The sequence below is a fragment of the Globicephala melas genome, chromosome X (genome assembly GCF_963455315.2).
Source record: "Globicephala melas chromosome X, mGloMel1.2, whole genome shotgun sequence".
Taxonomy (NCBI): domain Eukaryota; kingdom Metazoa; phylum Chordata; class Mammalia; order Artiodactyla; family Delphinidae; genus Globicephala; species Globicephala melas.
The window spans coordinates 42578710-42596214 of record NC_083335.1 but is presented as its reverse complement, the minus strand read 5'-3'; the positions used below and the strand labels follow the sequence as shown (position 1 = coordinate 42596214).

Here is a 17505-nt window from a genome sequence, read left to right as displayed (position 1 = left end):
TTGTTGATGATAGTGATTAACAAATAGTGATGATGATGAAGCTTCCTCCCCTGTGTTTCCTCCAGGAAAACATACAAGACTCAGGCACACTCATCTCTAAAAGCTGTAGCCACTGTAGCTGGAGCATAAAGTCCTGTGGGGCACCTACTGCCTCAGTCAGCCATTCAGCTCACAGAGGATGTCAGCCCACATGATCTCTCCCTTCTCAGAGCTCCTACAGCACTTTTTTGGGTCAATCCCACAGTTTAGCACCAAATTACAAATTATTTCAAGTATATTAATCTTTATTTCACCACTAAATTACCATAAGCTCCTTGAAGGCAGAGACCCTACTGTTACATTTTTTTTGGACCCCCAAGGTTGATATATACGTGTAAATCTCCTGCCATTTGATCCCCCTCACCCACTAGCTTCTCTGTTTTCAGCCCTAGGACTCCCTGGCGCTTTAGGTCACTAAATCCTCTGGTCTCTTATTTCCTTGTTCCTTTTGCCCTGCTGGGAGAAACTGACTGAGAATTTGCCCTGTTTCTGTCCAACTCTCCTTCCTCTTTTAGACAATCTCTAGACTCCAGCCCTTTACTCTTCTTAAGACTACAGACCTGGAAATGTTGATACTCATCAGACTGCTGAGGACCTGGGAACCCCTTCCCCATTAGGAGCACTGTTCTCCCAAGGACTGATCATCTGAGGTGATAACCCCGTGCTTCCCCTTGAATGCTAGGCCGTGTTCAGGGGTTTGGTTCTGCAAGAAAGGGAGACCCAAGATTTGACTCCCCACTCCCCCTACCTCCAGCCCCCGACTCAGCAGGAACAGAGAACGGGTCTAAAAGCAGTTTGATCGAAAAGCTCTTGGCGTATTTATCAGCTTTCAGAACCCCTCTGAACTACATACGGTTCGGAGATAGGTTTGAGCTTACCAAGCCCCTACAGCCAGAGCTGATTCATAAGAGGTAGCTGGCATCCATGAGGGAAGAGGAGAGGAAGGAGAGAGATGTGCTGCAAGTGGCTGATAGTCCAGTCACAGAACACTATCTGGTGAGAGGTGATGGACAAGGCCTGGAGAATCAGTAGTTAGGATGGAAGAATGGCTTCCGTCTGTAGAATGCTCGGTTTGGACTGTTAGAATCCTTAAGAGATATGTAATGCAAAATCAGTCAGGTATCCTCTGGGCCTTCTCTTTTTGCTCTAAGCTCCCTGAGGACAAAGACTTTTGATTATCCTTTTCCAAGCCACTCCCTCACCATCCATTTTCCAAACTGGCTGCACCATTTTACATTTCTATCAGCACTGTGTTTCTCCACATCCTCAACGGCACTTATCTTTTTTCATTATAACCATCCTAGTGGTTTTTCATTTGCATTTCCCTGATGGCTAAATTGTTTGTGTGTGTGTGTGTGTGTGTGTGTGTGTACAAGGTCGTTTGAACACTAGCTGGCCACACTCATTCAGTTATTTCAATAAACATTTATTTGTAATAGCAGTAAGACAAAGATCTCTGCTCTCAAGGGGTTCACAGAGTGTAATGGTATAATAGACATTTGTCCTTTTAGGGGTGTCGCTGTACAGCATTTGAACCCTTTATCTGGGGGAGAGGACACAGGACTCTTGCTAAGAAGCAGGGCCCCCTTGTAGTTGGGGCACAGGCATGTGACTTAGGCTCCCTCAATCCAAGGATCCATCCCTTGAATTGGGAGCCAGTGACCCAAAGAAGTGGACAATCTTCTCCAATTCAGACAGTAATGAAAATGTGCCTCTTGGTTCTTCCAATGTGGGAAGTGTCATTGACCTTTGCCCCAGCTGCTGTGCTTTAAATTCACCCCAATATTTGCTGCTTTGTTCTGAAGCCACACTGCTCCCAGCCAGTGACTGAGCACAGCAGGGATACTAAGTCGGCCCCATTTCTGGGAGACACAGGACTATGTGGCCTGTGACTGTGGCAACAGAACTCCCCATCAGCCTGGTCAAACTTTATTAGCACTGCACTTCAGTCTACGACACTTCCTACCTAACCTTCTTCTTTCCTTCTCTCATCCATAAAGGTCAGATTTACACTGCAGTTTAACATCTCTCCCAGCTTCCTCCCTATGTTCTCTCACTGACATTTTCCCCAATAAATCTCCTGCATATCTAATCCCAGCTTGGTTTCTGCATCTCTGAGGACCTAAGCCAACCCACTAATGGTGCTAGCATGGCGGTAGTAATGGTGACAGCTGTGATGTTGGCTGTGTAGCCCTGAGTCTGGTTCTCCAGTCCAACTTGTGATTCTGGGAGCTATTCAATATGCTTTTAAGACAAGCATTTTCTGCTTAAATTAGCCAATCAATTTCTGTTGCTCACAACTAAGAACCCTCTGGATTATAGGGGAAGGGACAAAAACATTCAACTACAATACAGTGTGACAAGGGTTATGATAGAAGCACAGAATCTGTGGAAGCACATAGGAGGCACCTAACCCAGTCTTTATATCCTCTCAAATGAAATATCCATATGCTACCTGGAATTGCTGGTCAGCTCTTCTCACTAATTTTACAGGCCACCCCAAATTCAAAGGCTCACAACCACCTTCTCAATTTACCATTCCTTAGGAAGTAGTTCTCATAGTTACATTCACATAAGAATTATTTGGGAAAGAAGACTACTTGCAGATTCCAGGGCCCCATCCTTCGAGTAATGCAAGTGCTCAGAGGATCATAACTTGAGAAAAACTGTCCCAGGGACAGCTCTACAATCTGCTCCTAAAACAATTTTATCCATCATCATAGTGCGCATTTCATAAATACTGGCAGCAGTTGACCCCTCTGTGGCCTGAGCCAAAGTGAAGATAGACTTAAGAGTCAGTCCACATATGGGTCCTTGATTTCCTTGGGCTGCCCACGAAGAATATCACCTGTAGTTTGCTCCCTAGCACAATTCAGTAAGAATTAAACTATCCGCACACACTTTCATATTCTTTCCTATTGGGCACATTATATGCTTGTTGGACCTTAAGGTGTTTGACCTTATGGCCAAGGAAAGGAGATATTCCAGCCGTGCCAAGAGGAGAAAGGGACTCCTCCTACACTATACGATGACTCAACGGATGAACTAAGAGTAGAAAGCTTGTGTAAGATCATAAATCTTACGCCATTACCAGACATCCTTCCCAGTACTCCTGCCTCTCCTACTTGGCTTTACTACTAAAGGGTCCCCCAATTGTCAAGGACTTCAGTTCTAACTTTTAAAAAAGATGGAGTTATTATTAGTGGCAGAAGTCAGAGCAGCAGGGAAAAGTAGGATAAATTAGGTTGGCAAAGTCAGATCCCGGGAAGAGAAATCATGTAAAGACAGGGTAGTGAGATCACCGTGGGCCAGATAATGCACAGTCCTGCCTGGCAGGACAGAAATCAGGCCATGCCAAATCTCTCTGACCCACAGCAGTGTGGTGTAGTAAAAAGAGCTACATTATAGACTGGAGTAAAACACTGTGGGTTTTAATCCTGGATCTGCTTCTAAATCTTTGTGTGATCTTGGTCCTCTCTGGGATCTCCAAGATTCTGTCTAGCTTAACATCCCATGACATCGGTGTAGTTAGGCATGGCTAGGCCTCCTAGAATCTTTGATTCCACACGTAGTACTGTGGTTTTATCGCCACCAAGCAACTGAACAAGCCAATGACCAAAGTGTCCTAATCAATTTCTCCTAGAGATATACTCTCACATGTGAATTATAATATGTATAAGCATGTTTATAACAGCCAAAGGTTGGACACTACCTAAACATCCATCAACAAAGAACTGCTTAAATAAATTCTGGTATATCTCTAATAATTATGGAACGCTGTGCAGCCATGTAGACATAAAGAAGCTCTTTATGTACTGATATGAAACAGCCTTCTATGTAAAAAGTGAAAAAAGTAGGGTGCAGAATAGCATTTATGGTATGCTACAATTGTATAAAAATTAGGGGTGTACATATACAAATATGCATAGAATATCTCAAGAAGGATACACAAGAAACTGGTAACAGTGACTGACTCCAGTGAAGGGAAATGGACAATGAGGGAGATGGTAGTAGGGAAAATAGATATTCATCTGTTCAAAACATAAAAAAGAACCTTAACGAGCCATGTCACAAACCCATCTTTTTCAACCATCTAGCAGAACGTAAGTGAACAAAGTGGGAAGAGACTTTGTTTCTGAAAGCAGAAAGAAGAGTCTAAGGCAATTTCTTGGCTCAGCCTGTCTCAGAAGTGTGTAGGTAGCTATGATGGGTCTTCAGCTGTTTCCTTCCCTCTCTGCCTTCAAGCTTGAAGGTACATCTTGAGAGTTGCTTCAGGCAGCTGACTGTCAACAGAAACTGGAGAGACTAGGAGAAGCTTCTATTCCGGTGAGGCCTGGAAGAAAAGTGAAGCAGAAGCCAAAAGTTCACAAACTACCAAGTAGGCATCTAAAGAGAATTTCTCAGTCCTTGAAAAACCTGTCACTGCACCCACAGTACATCGTGAGCTCACTGACACCAGATGAGATATATATCTTTGCATTATCAGTCCATTATCAGTCCCCTATAAGAACAAAAAAAGAGTTCATTCTTTTTTTCTGAAATGAATATCATAAAGAGCATTCACTGAAAGCTAGTAGCAATATAAAAGGTACAAAGTTTTAAAAGATATATAATTCATAGCCAAGAACTAACCATAGATTAAAATGTTCAGTGGGAAGAACAATTTGTCCTCTATTTAGACTTATTTTATGAAGGATAATCATATGTTAAATTTAGTGAAGAATCATGCTTTGAAATACAACTCATTAAGCAAAAAGTCTAAGGCTTGGGTTTAATATTCTGGATGGGCAAATTTAACACTTTGTTGGTGAAGATTAGCTTTAACTATTATATAACTTGGAATAAATGAAAGAGCTCTTTAGTTTTCTTTTATTATTATTAATTTTCTTTTTTCTTTTTTTTTTTGGCTGCGTCGGGTCTTAGTTGCGGCACATGGGGTCTTTTGTTGTGGTGCACGGACTTCTCTCTAGTTGTGGTGTGTGGGTTTTCTCTCTCTAGTTGTGGTGCACGGGCTCCAGAGTGCGTGGGCTCTGTAATTTGTGGCACGCGGGCTCTCTCGTTGAGGCATACAAGCTCAGTGGTTGTGGCACACGGGCTTAGTTGCCCCGTGGCATGTGGGATCTTAGTTCCCCGACCAGGGATCGAACCCATGTCCCCTGAATTGGAAGGTGGATTCTTTACCACTGGACCACCAGGGAAATCCCAAGAGCTCTTTAGTTTAAATAATATTAATACCAGCATTAATTGAGTGCTTATTATGTGGCAGGTACTGTTGTAAGTCGTTTATGATGTGATTTAATACTCACGATGCCCTTATGGGATGGGGCTATGATCATTTCCAGCTGACAGATAAGGACATTGAAGCGCAGAAAAGTTAAGTGGCTTGTCTGAGCTAAAACAGCTTAGATAGTACAGCTGGGATTTGAGCCTAGGCAGTCAAGCTGTGGTGCCTGGGCCCTAGTCATTTAAAACAACAAACAAATTGTGTGGAAAATTCAAATAGGGCCTGCAGGGAAATATTAGGAATCGACTGAACAATTCCAAGGACACCAGCCAGAAAGATCAGGATTTGTGAAGTCCATATCTGAACAGTCACTTAAATGGTTTCCTTGGCTAGTTTCTATATCCTACATCTTCTGTCTTTATCAAGCTTCCTATGATTCCTCTATCAACATGTCACTCCTTTGATCAAAAAGCTTCCAAGGGCTCCTTTCTGCCTATCTGATAGATCTGAAACTTGAATGTGCATCATACACACCTGTGGAGCTTACTTATAATACTGATTTCCTAAGCTGTGACCCAGAAAACTTGATTTAGTAGGTTAGGGTGGGGCCTGGGAATCTGTGTTTTAAACAAGCTTTGCAAAACATTGGCCTATGTGGACAAAGCCCAAACACTGTTCTAGCATTCAAGGCTGTCCATGACCTGGCCCCAACCCATCTAACTCCTGATATGAATACTCTATTCTAGAAAGGCCATTGTCCTCTAACTTCTCATATAGGAAGCGTTTCTAACTCTAAACCTTTGCCCACACCATCCTACCCATCTGGAATGACCTCCTGCCTTCTTTCCTCCTATCCAAACACTATACATCCTTCAAGGTAAAGCCCTAGTTTCACCTGCTCTACAAGACTTAAAATCCTTAAACTCTCCAGACCAGAAGGATTGAACAATTAAGTCTCTACTGTCTGACCTCAATCCTTTTGGTATTTAACGGGTTTCAAGAGTATATGCCTTGCTTCCCCAATTAGATTGATGGCTGCCACTACCCACATGTGGCTATTTAAATTTAAGCTAATTGATTAAATACAATTAAAATTTCCATTCCTCAGTCACACTAGCCACATTTCAAGTGCTTAACAGCCACATGTGTATTGGTCAGCACAGAGAGAGAACATTTCCACGTCACAGAAAGTTCTAATGGACAGCGTTGCAGGAGTCTGCTATGGCTGTCACAGCCACAGCTACCTTCTTATATACACTCCCTATAAACATTACTTGCTGTGAAGTTAAGTAAATATGTATCCTGACCACAAAAAAGTGATGCATTTTCTTTTTAAACTCTGATTCCTATTTCCAGTAAAAATAAGGAGCTCAGAAGATAAGTTTCGAATGTAAATATCACTCAGCATTTCTAATCAAGTCTCAAAACCCTTGCCTTTTCTCAGCTCTCATCCTCCTTGACCCCTCGGCTGTATGTGGCATTATGTAGAGCAGATTTCCCTTGTCTACTCAAAATGCTCTCCTCCTTTGCTTCCATGACGCTGTAACAACCAGAACGATCACCATTAATATACTGAGCTCTTACTGTGTGCAAGGCACTGTGCTAAGCATTTTACATACCTCATCAACCATATTAGGTAAATACTATTATCACCATTTTATAGATGAGGTATCTAAAGTTCAAAGAGGTTAATTGATTTGCTCAAGGTCACAGAGCTAGGAAGTGGTGGTGCTTGGACTAGAAACCTAAACCTCTCTTAAGGTTTTTCTCAAGGGTCATTACTAGATCAAATGCCTAAAATAGGCAAGGCAGACCATCAATTACAACATCAAAGAAAGGAAACAACCCATCGAAGGGAATCTCTTCTTTTCTTTTCTCCCTTTTTCTTCCCTGCCCTTCTAAAACTCTCTTTTATTCTATCTCACATAGGCCTCTGATAGATTTTCAAGGTCTTAACAGCCTGGGGAATTTAAACCCACTTAATAAGTACTTGAGAAAAAGTAACCATAGTAGGTCAGGGAGAGCAGGGACCATATATTGCCTTTCATTTTCAGGAATTCTGTTTTTTCCTAAATACCCTGTAGGCCCTTAACATTAAAACTTGTGTTGTTCAGGACTTGGAATTTCGATTCAAGCACTCTGCCAATAGTCCATTTTAATTACACTGGAGACTGTTTATAGCTTTTCTGTTCTCTGGGCTAGACTTTGTGTCCAGCAGCTACTACTAGAGGTAGTCAAACATAATAGAAATGCTGGAGGAGTCTGGCTTTAGGCTGGAACAGTCACCTACTTACTAGTGTTTCACATTGCCCTGTTTACTGATACCCTTAAGCAGGTCAAACGTAAGCATTCGTGGCCAGTACACCGAGGGTGAGGATATAGGAAAAAAAGTTTATAGCAACTCTGAGCCCTGACTTCATGTAAAAGAGACAACCTGTTGATCCCCTAAACTCACCAGGCTCCTATAATGTGTTCTGAGCTACGTAAGGCGTAGTTACTCGAGACAGGGAGCTACGTTAATGACTATGCAGACCCTTTAGGGTTTGAAGCCTCCATTACTTAGGTTAAAGAAGAATAAGGAGTATGGAAAATCTCTGTACCTTCTCCTCAATTTTGCTGTGAACATTAAACTGTTCTAAAAAAGTCTCTGTGGTTGCCAAGGTCTGGGGGAGGGACGGATTGGGAGTTTGGGATTAGCAGATGCAAACTAGTATATAGAGGATGGATAAACAACAAGGTCCTACTGTATAGCACAGGGAACTATATTCAATATCCTTGATAAACCACAATGGAAAAGAATATGAAAAAGAATGTATATATGTATAACTGAGTCACTTTGCTGTACAGCAGAAATTAACACATTGTAAATCAACTATACGTCAATAAAATTAATTAAAACAATAAAGTCTTAATAAAAAAAGAAAAAGAAGGAATATTGGCTTCTCTTCCTAGCTCTGCCACTAACTGGCTATGCATGTGTATGTGTGTGTGTGTGTGTACAAATATTTAGTGAGAACTTTTTTCTTTTTACTATCCATTCATGTACCATAAATATTATAGGGTATTGTTTTGTGTTCTTATATTTTACATAAGCGTAATTATACAGAATTTTATGCAAGTTTTTTCTCAACAGTATGGTTTTGTTACATTTTGCTCTAGCTCTATATTGCTACATGTAGTTATAACTCATTTCAACTGCTTTATGGAATATCATCAGATGAATTCACCATACTATAATTTATGTATTCATTCTGTTGATAGTAAAAAATGGAAAACAACCTAAATGACTATCACAAACTAAATCCTTCAGTGGACATCTGTACGTGCATACGTATCCTTATTCACATGTGGGAGAGTTTCTCTTGATTAAAAATCCATGAGTGCTGTACACCGGAAACTAACACGACATTGTAAATCAACTATACTTCAGTCAATCAATCAATCAATCAAGCAATAAATAAATAAATAAAATGTACAATTTAAAAAAAATCCATGAGTGGAATTACTTGGTCATAGGGTATGCATAAGTTCAGCTTTAGTAGACACTGGCAAATACTTTTCCAAAGTAGTTGTACCAATTTACACTACCACCAATAGTGGAAGAAAGTTCCAACTGACCCACATTTTCATCAGTACGTGGTATTGTAGGTCTTTTTTCATTTTAACCACTCTGATGGATGTGTAGTGGGATCTCATTGTGGTTTAAGTTTAATTCCCATGATGACTAGTGAGATGGAGCACATTTCATAGGTTTATCATCTGATATGCTTTCTTAAAGGAGATATGGACAAGAATGAGAAAGAGGTGAGAGGAAGGACATGGGGGGGAGGTAGTGACTAAGGGATGGGTGTGGGATGATAACACTGTAGAAAGGGGAGCCTAAGGACATTAAATCACACTTTCTAAGCAGACCAGTTTTTCTGAGGGCTAGCCAAGTGTACACAGATTTGGAAGTCTCTTAAATTCAGCAGCTAAAGGTGCTATAAAGGTGCATGTAAAAGTGTATGTTAAACATGTTTGAAGTAAATCATAAAAATCTGGCAGCGACCAAAGGCCAAGTTCTCTTTTCCACAAGAGCAGCAGCTCTGGCTGCTTCCTGGCACCTTTCAACAAGTCGAGTTCCGAACGGGCTCTCAATGCCCTCATCTCAAAAAATGACAGCTCTGGCTTTGTGGATTCCACTTACAAGGCCACATGATACCAATGTTAAAGAGCACAGAATGGTAAATATTCTTCCCTTCCAGCTTTACTGAAGTATGATTGACAAAATAAAATTGTAAATATTTAAGGTGTACAACATGATGTTTTGATACATTTATACATTGTGAAATGATTACTACAATCAAGCTAATTAACATATCTATCATCTCACATAGTTACCTTTTAAAAAAATGTTCTTTTTACCTAGCACCAATCAAACAGAACTTTCTATGGTATTCAGTAATAGACTGTAAAGTAACATGGTTTAGATCACTGCATCTCAAGCCTTCATGTATGTGTGAATCCCCTGGAGATCAGTTACAATGCAGATTCTGATTCAGGATATATGAGGTGACACCTGAGATTCTGTGCTTCTAACAAGCTCCTGGATGCTGCTGATCCAGGACCATACTTTGTGCTTACAACATGAGCTATGGAGCCAGACAGACCCGAGTTTAAATCCCAGCTCTGCTTTCTTAGCTGTGAAATCTCTGGTAAGCTATTTAATCTCTCTGAGCCTTAGTTTCCTCGCCTATAAAAAGATAAAAATTACCTACTTCATAGGTTTGCTGTGAAGGTTAAGTAAAATAATGCATATAAAACATGTATAGCCCAGTGCATGGAAAGAGTAAGTAATTGATAAATGCCAGTTATTGTTAATATTCCACGAACTGGCACTCCTACACATTATGATACTCTGAAGACTGCTTCAGAATGATTATCTGGAAGCACTGCAAGAGCCTAGATTAATCACAGAGAGACAGATTGAATCATATTTAGTCATATTTTATGTTGAATCATATTTAGTCATATTTTATGTTAGGCTTACTTTATTGTATTCTAAGCCTTTGAAAATTGAGACTTCATCTGTTTCAGTCAGGGTCCCAGCAGGGAACAGATGGTGCACTTGCATTAGCATAATTAGTGGAAAGTTTACGAAAAGGACTATCCACAAGTGTGAGCAGAGTATAGGAAAACAAAGAGGGATACATAGTGCAGTAACTTGGTGCTGTTACCACCCCTACACCCAAAAGTATGAGGGGAGGGAACAGATACCAGAAAAAGGAGAATGTGGTGTAGAGAGGGTCCCCTTGAAAGGTGCTATGACCTTTAGTTAAGGGATAGCAGCCAACCAGAAGCAATCCTATAAGAAGGAAGCCAGGAATAAACAACCTGACCTCAGTTTCTTTTCTCCCTTTGATGTCCTGCCAGGGATCTCCACTGCCCAAACCCTACCAGAGGCCAAGAAGGAAAGGGAACTCACTGATGTAATCCATATAGGTTAGCCTCCTGGGGCACAGAGCAGGGTATAAAAGGGCAGAGGGTGGATCAGGAAGGGTAAGCAAAAGATATCTGGTACATCATCCATGACACATATACTCAACCAAAATTCTATCCAAAACAGAATACTATTCTGACCAAGCCAAAAGAGAACAGACTACTATTTTAGACAAAGCTAAACTCAACTAGTTTATCACCAAATGAGGATCAATAATTTCCAGGGTATCTCCCCATCAGATGTCCTATAATCATCCAAAACTCAACACAGCTACAACTGAAATCATCTTCCTCTATCACCATAACTCAACTTTCCCATTTCTATCAAAGGTGGCCTTTGATATGTTAGTCTCTCAGCCTGAAACATTCTTCCCTTTCCTCCTTGTATATTTAAATCTTACCTACTTACCTTTAAGTTCTAACTCAAACACTTCTCCCTCCTTCAAAAGGTCTTCCCCCAGCTATTTTAGCCTACAGTGATTTCCCTTTTCTCTGGACCCTCATTGCCAGTAATTTAGTCACTAGTGTCAGGTATTGTTATTTAACTAGTTTGGGGTATATATACCATTGCCCCAACTAAATAGTACACTTCTTGAAGGCAGGAACTATGTCTTAACTTTATTTTTTTCTCCTTGTCAAGACCAAGCATCTTGAGACTTACTGAATATATGTACATGATAAACACCTAAAGAATGAAGAATAAGGAAAGAATAGCAGGATTCAAATTTTTAATCTCATTTTTCTATGATAGCTTCTCAGAAAAAGGCTCTCTGAAGAACTGCCTGGCCTTACGTAGAAATATGCAAGCACAAAGGACAGCTCTGTGCTCATCTATCCACTTAGCATTTTTAAAACACTCTTCTAAGTAACCCTTGGGTTAAATAGAGAATCAAAACAGAAATTACAAACTTTTTAGAAATGATCAGCAAGGAAGTCAAAACCCATGATATGCAGCTAAAGTGGTACTCATAAGAAAGCTATAGCATTAAATTCATTTATTTATTCCAATATATTCAAATATATTTCAACTGATAATACATGAATTATTTTCACTGACAAAAAATGAATTAAAGTCAACTCAAGAATACACATAAATAACAATAAAATATACCCAAAGAAATAATTAAATATTTTTTCAAAATTAATGGCCCACTTCTCTCTAGTCTTCCTTCTTACAACAACAAAAAAAACCTGGACAAAATAACAATCAAGTGTAGGAAGACTCTGAAAAGTGGAAAGAAGAAAGTGGACTGCCTGGAGACTTTAGGATGTGAGGAACACTACAGTGGTGAGTTGCCTGGGATTTCTTTTTGCTTCCCATATATTGCAGATAAGGCACTGGAGAAGACTACAACCTGAAATTGCCAAAAAGGCCCAGACCAAGAAAAGCCCCAAGAGAAGATTGTTCCCTTTAGTTAAATAATCAGGGAAATGGCTGCCTAGCCAGAACAGAAAAATATTTTTGATAATACCCAACCTACTCTAACCAAACATCAGAGGAAAAACTGTCCCTTCCCTGTGGTGTCAGTGGTGCCAAATAGAGTCACCCATGTCTGGCCCCTCATGGCAGCAGTTAGACAGGGAGAGTTGGCCCTCTGTTTCCCCCACAAGTGTGATATCAGTGGGACCAAACAGAGAACAGAACTTCCACCCCACCTCCCTGGTAGCAAAGAAGTGGAACAAGGCAATGCAAGGTGGTGCTAGCTGGCACTCCATTAGCCCACTGGAGTAATGTTAGTGGGGCCATCCCCACCTGGCAGCTGTGAGGTAGTGAGAGTCAACCCTCCATTCCCCATTTTTCCATCTGGTGTTGAGGAGATCTAGCAAGGAGCTGAACTTCCACACCCTTCAGGAAGTAACTGGAAAGAAATTAACAGAGCCTCAGGGGGGCTGTGGGAAAATGAAAGAAGGACAGAATTTATATCATTGGAGTCTCAGAAAAAGAGAAAAAAGACTATAGGGCTGAAAAAGTATTTGAAGAAATAACTGGCTGAAAGCTTCCCAAAGATGAAAATGTGGATATTAGTAGACTGTGATAAATTACTTATGTATAATGTAATAATTAGAGTAACCACTAAAAAATCTATTGAAAAATATGTTCAAAACGTGTATAGATAAACCAAAATGGAATTCTTTAAAAAGGTTCAAGGGACATCCCTGGTGGCGCAGTGGTTAAGAAACTGTCTGCCAATGCAGGGGACACGGGTTCAAGCCCTGGTCTGGGAAGATCCCACATGCTGCGGAGCAACTAAGCCCGTGCGCCACAACTACTGAGCTTTCACTCTGGAGCCTGTGTGCCACAACTACTGAAGCCTGCGTGCCTAGAGCCTGTGCTCTGCAACAAGAGAAGCCACCACAATGAGAAGCCTGCACACAGCAATGAAGAGTAGCCCCCGCTCGACACAACTAGAGAAAGCCTGCTTGAAGCAATGAAGACCCAATGCAGCCAAGAATAAATAAATAAATAAATAAATATCTTTCTAGAAAAATTAAAAATTGAAAAAAAAGTTTAAGTAACACACAGCAAGGCAGAAAAAATTGAGAAGAGGAACAAAAAATAGAGGGAACAAACAAGAAACAAAAATAAAGCAGGAAACATAAGCCTTAACATATCAACAATTACATTGAATGTAAATGGCCTAAAAAAACCAATTAAAAAACGAGTTTGGTAGAGTGGCTTAAAAAAACATGACCCAAACACGGTGTCTACAAGAAATCCAATTCAAACATAATGACATACGTAGGTTGAAAAGAAACATTACATAAACATAAACATTCTCCTCAAGCACACATGGGACATTCTCCAGGATAGATCATATGTTAGGCCATAAGTCTTAATAAATTTAAGAAGATTGAAATCATATCAAACATCTTTTCTAAACACAATGGTATGAAATTAGAAATCAATTACAAGAAGAAAACCAGAAAATTCACAAATAGTTGGAGGTTAAGCAAAATGCTACCGAACAACCAATGAGTCAAAGAAGAAATCAAAAGATAAATAAAAAAACATCTTGAGAAAAATAAAAATGGAAATACAACATACCAAAACTTACAGAATACAGAAAATATGTTCTAATATTGATTGCAGTGATGGATGCACAACTCTTTGAATATACTAAAAACCACTGAATTGCACATTTTAAATGGAAGAACTGTATGGTTTGTGAATTATGTCTCAATAAAGCTGTTATTTTTTAAAATGCATAGAACTATACACGCACATAAATGAGTTCATGTAAAACCGGTGAAATCTGAGTAAGGTTTGTGCATTTTTATCAGTGTCAGTTTCATAGTTCTAATACTGTACTATAGTTATACAAACTATTATTAATAATAGGGAAAGCCAGGTGAAATGTACATAGGACCTCCTTGTACTGTGAATCTATAGTTATTTCAAAATAAAAAGTAAAAATCCTGAATATACCATCAACAGACAAATGGATAAAGAAGTTATACACACACACACACACACACACACACACACATACACACACAATGGGATATTACTCAGCCATAAAAAAATGAAAATTTGCCATTTGCAACAACATGGATGGACCTGGAGGGCATTATGCTTAGTGAAATAAATCAGACAGAGAAAGACAAATACTATATTATCACTTATATGTGGAACCTAAGAACTAAAACTAGTGAATATAACAAAAAAGAAACAGACTCACAGATATAGAGGACAAACTAGTGATTACCAGTGGGGACAGGGAAGGGGAAAGGGCAAGATATGGGTAGGGGATTAAGAGGTACGAACTACTATGTATAAAATAAATAAGCTACAAGGATATATTGTACAGCACAGGGAAAACAGTCAATATTTTATAATAACTATAAATGGAGTATAATCTAGAAAAATTCTGAATCATTATCTTGTACACCTGAAGTTAATATATTATAAATCAACTATACCTCAATTAAAAAAATATAAACATTCATCTTGTTAAAAAAAATCCTGAACATAGGGCTTCCCTGGTGGCACAGTGGTTGAGAGTCTGCCTGCCAATGCAGGGGACATTGGGGACATCATGCCCCAGTCCAGGAGGATCCCACATGCCGCGGAGTGGCTGAGCCCGTGCACCATGGCTGCTGAGCCTGCGCGTCTGGAGCCTGTGCTCCGCAATGGGAGAGGCCACGACAGTGAGAGGCCCACGTACAGGAAAAAAAAAAAAAAAAAAAAAATCCTGAACATGAATGTTTATTCTAGCTCCATTCACAACTGCCCCAATTAGAAATAATTCAAATGTTCCTCAAAAGATAGAATAAATACACTGTGGTACATCCACACAATGGAATACTATTTAGCAATAAAGAGAAACCGACTATTTATATATACAACTATTTGGATGAATTTCAATGGCATGAAGCTGATGTTAAAAAGCCAGTTTTAATCATAAATGTATGATTCCATATATATAACATTCTCGAAATGACAAAACTATAATAATAGAAAACAGATTATTAGTTGCCAGAGGTTAGTGGGGTGGGGGAGGTTGGGGAAGAGGTGAAACTATAAAGGGATAGCAACAGAGAGCTTTTTGGGGTGATGGAACTGTTCTGTCTATAGATTGTGGATACATGAATCTATGTGTCTTAAAACTGTATAGATGTGGGTTTTTAAAGTCTATTTTAAGGTATGGTAATGTTGAAAAGAAAAGAGAAAGGAATAGAGGATAAACATGTAGATTAAATAAGATGATGGTTACTAGGGTGTTCACTTTATAGTAACTCTTTAAGCTAAGTTTTGTTTTGTGTAGTTTTCTGTATCTTTATTTTAACTAAAAAGTTGTTTAAAATAAAAATAACAGGGATGAAAAGGGAAATGGAAATAACCTGGGTCAGGAAAGGCTTCTTTTGAGGAGGTGACAGGAAGATGAGAGAACTGAGAGATGAGAACGAACCATGAAAGTGAAGGGTGGGAGGAGAGTATTTGAGGCAGAGAACTGGAGGCAGGAGAGAAGGGGTAGGATAGAAGGAGGTCCTGATGCAAGAACATGTAGCTGTTCACATCCCAGCAACAGGAGGTGTGTGTGTGTGTGTAGATTTATTATAAGGTACTGGCTCATGCATTTATATAGTCTGGCAAGTCCCAAAATCTGCAGGGTGAATTGGCAAGCTAGAGATTCAGGAGAGCCGACTGTTTAGTTCCAGTACGAGTCCGAAGGCCTGAAAACCAGAAGAGTGGATGGTTGTAGTTCCAGTCCAAAGGCCAGCGGACTCAAGACCCAGGAAGAGCCTGGGTTGTTTCACTTTGAGTCTGAAGGCAGAAAAGAAGTCAATGTCCCAACTCAAAGGCAGTCAGACTTCTGACTCCTTCCTCTCTTACTTGGGGGAGGGTCAGCCTTTTTGTTCTTAGTCCTGCCTCCAACTGGTTGAATGAAGTCAAATTAGGGAGAGCAATTTGCTTTACTCAGTCTATTTAAATGTTAATCTCACCCATAAACACCTTCACAGAAACACCCAGAATAATGTTTGGCCAAATATCTGGGCACCCCATGGCCCAGTCAAGTTGACACACAAAATTAACTTATTACAGTATGTGTATTACAAATGTATGAAACAACTTCATTGAAGGAGGCAGGGTAAGTGTGGTGACCCAACTGACTTTGGAAATAAGTGGAGTCTGTAACACTGAAGGCAAAAGAGAATGCACTAAGGAAATGTGAATGAGGTATATACTTTAGTTAATAATAATGTATCGATACTGGTTCTTTAATTTTAACAAATACTAGTGTGAGGTATTGTAAAAATTAACAAACAGAAACCTCAAATAAAATAGAGTCAAGAAGCCAGAAGGGGGGCTTCCCTGGTGGCGCAGTGGTTGAGAGTCCGTCTGCCGATGCAGGGGACACGGGTTTGTGCCCCGGTCTGGGAAGATCCCACATGCCGCGAAGCGGTTAGGCCCGTGAGCCGTGGCCGCTGAGCCTGCGCGTCCGGAGCCTGTGCTCCGCAACGGGAGAGGCCACAGCAGTGAGAGGCCCCGCAAAACAAAACAAAAAAAAAAGAAGCCAGAAGGGGGAGCTCTCACAACCTACGACAATAGCAGCCCCCAACAGGCAGAAAAAAACCTTAGTCCTTTTGCCTGGCAAGAGCTCAGCCAATGAGAGACTGCCAAAACTCAGCCAATGAAAAGCCACTATACTTCAAACTCTCAATTCCTCCAATGGACTCTCTGCTTACTAGCCTTCCCAACTTCCTCTTCGAACTGTCAGTAAGAGGTCTCTCCTCCTTGTGGCGGAGGGACTTGCCTGTGGCTCACCACAGTTGCAGACACCAAATTACAATTCTTTGCTGACTCTGAGTAAATCCACTTTTACCTGAGAAGTAACTGGCAGTCCGTTTGTTTAAGGTCAACATTTTGCGGGCCCATACAGGGATCCAGAGGAGACCCCCAACAACTCTGAGGCTGGTGCACAGACAGGTATGGTAACTAAAAATCCCACTGAACGGTTTTTTATTGCTGACCCCGAGGTTTAAGGGCAAGTTTTTCTCCTGGATCCAAGCTCCTGCCCTCTTTGTGTTTTGAAGCTCTCCAGGTTTAATTTGGGATCTATTTTAATGGTTTATTCTTTCTGATTAAGGCCTTATTCTGTCAGTGAGTACTTCTTTGGCACTTTGGCCTGTTATTTTTTTTTTTTTTGAAATCAGGCTATTCCAACTGGAACTGTGGTAGCCTTCAGCTTGATTTCTTTTGGAACAGGAGTTGTTTCATTGGAACTGTGCTATTCAGCCTTCAGCCTGATTCCTTCAGGATT

The 17505-nt window shown here is 40.3% G+C and overlaps 1 protein-coding gene across 1 annotated transcript in view; it reads right to left on the bottom strand.

Moving 5' to 3' along the window:
• Positions 1–1435: 1435 nt before the first annotated feature.
• The window catches only part of TRMT2B (tRNA methyltransferase 2 homolog B), an 85943-nt gene continuing 69873 nt past the window's right edge, over positions 1436–17505 (bottom strand). The window contains exon 12 of the mRNA XM_070044663.1: positions 1436–4372. The gene's annotated coding sequence lies outside the window, so the exon portion shown is untranslated. The remainder of the gene's footprint in view (positions 4373–17505) is intronic.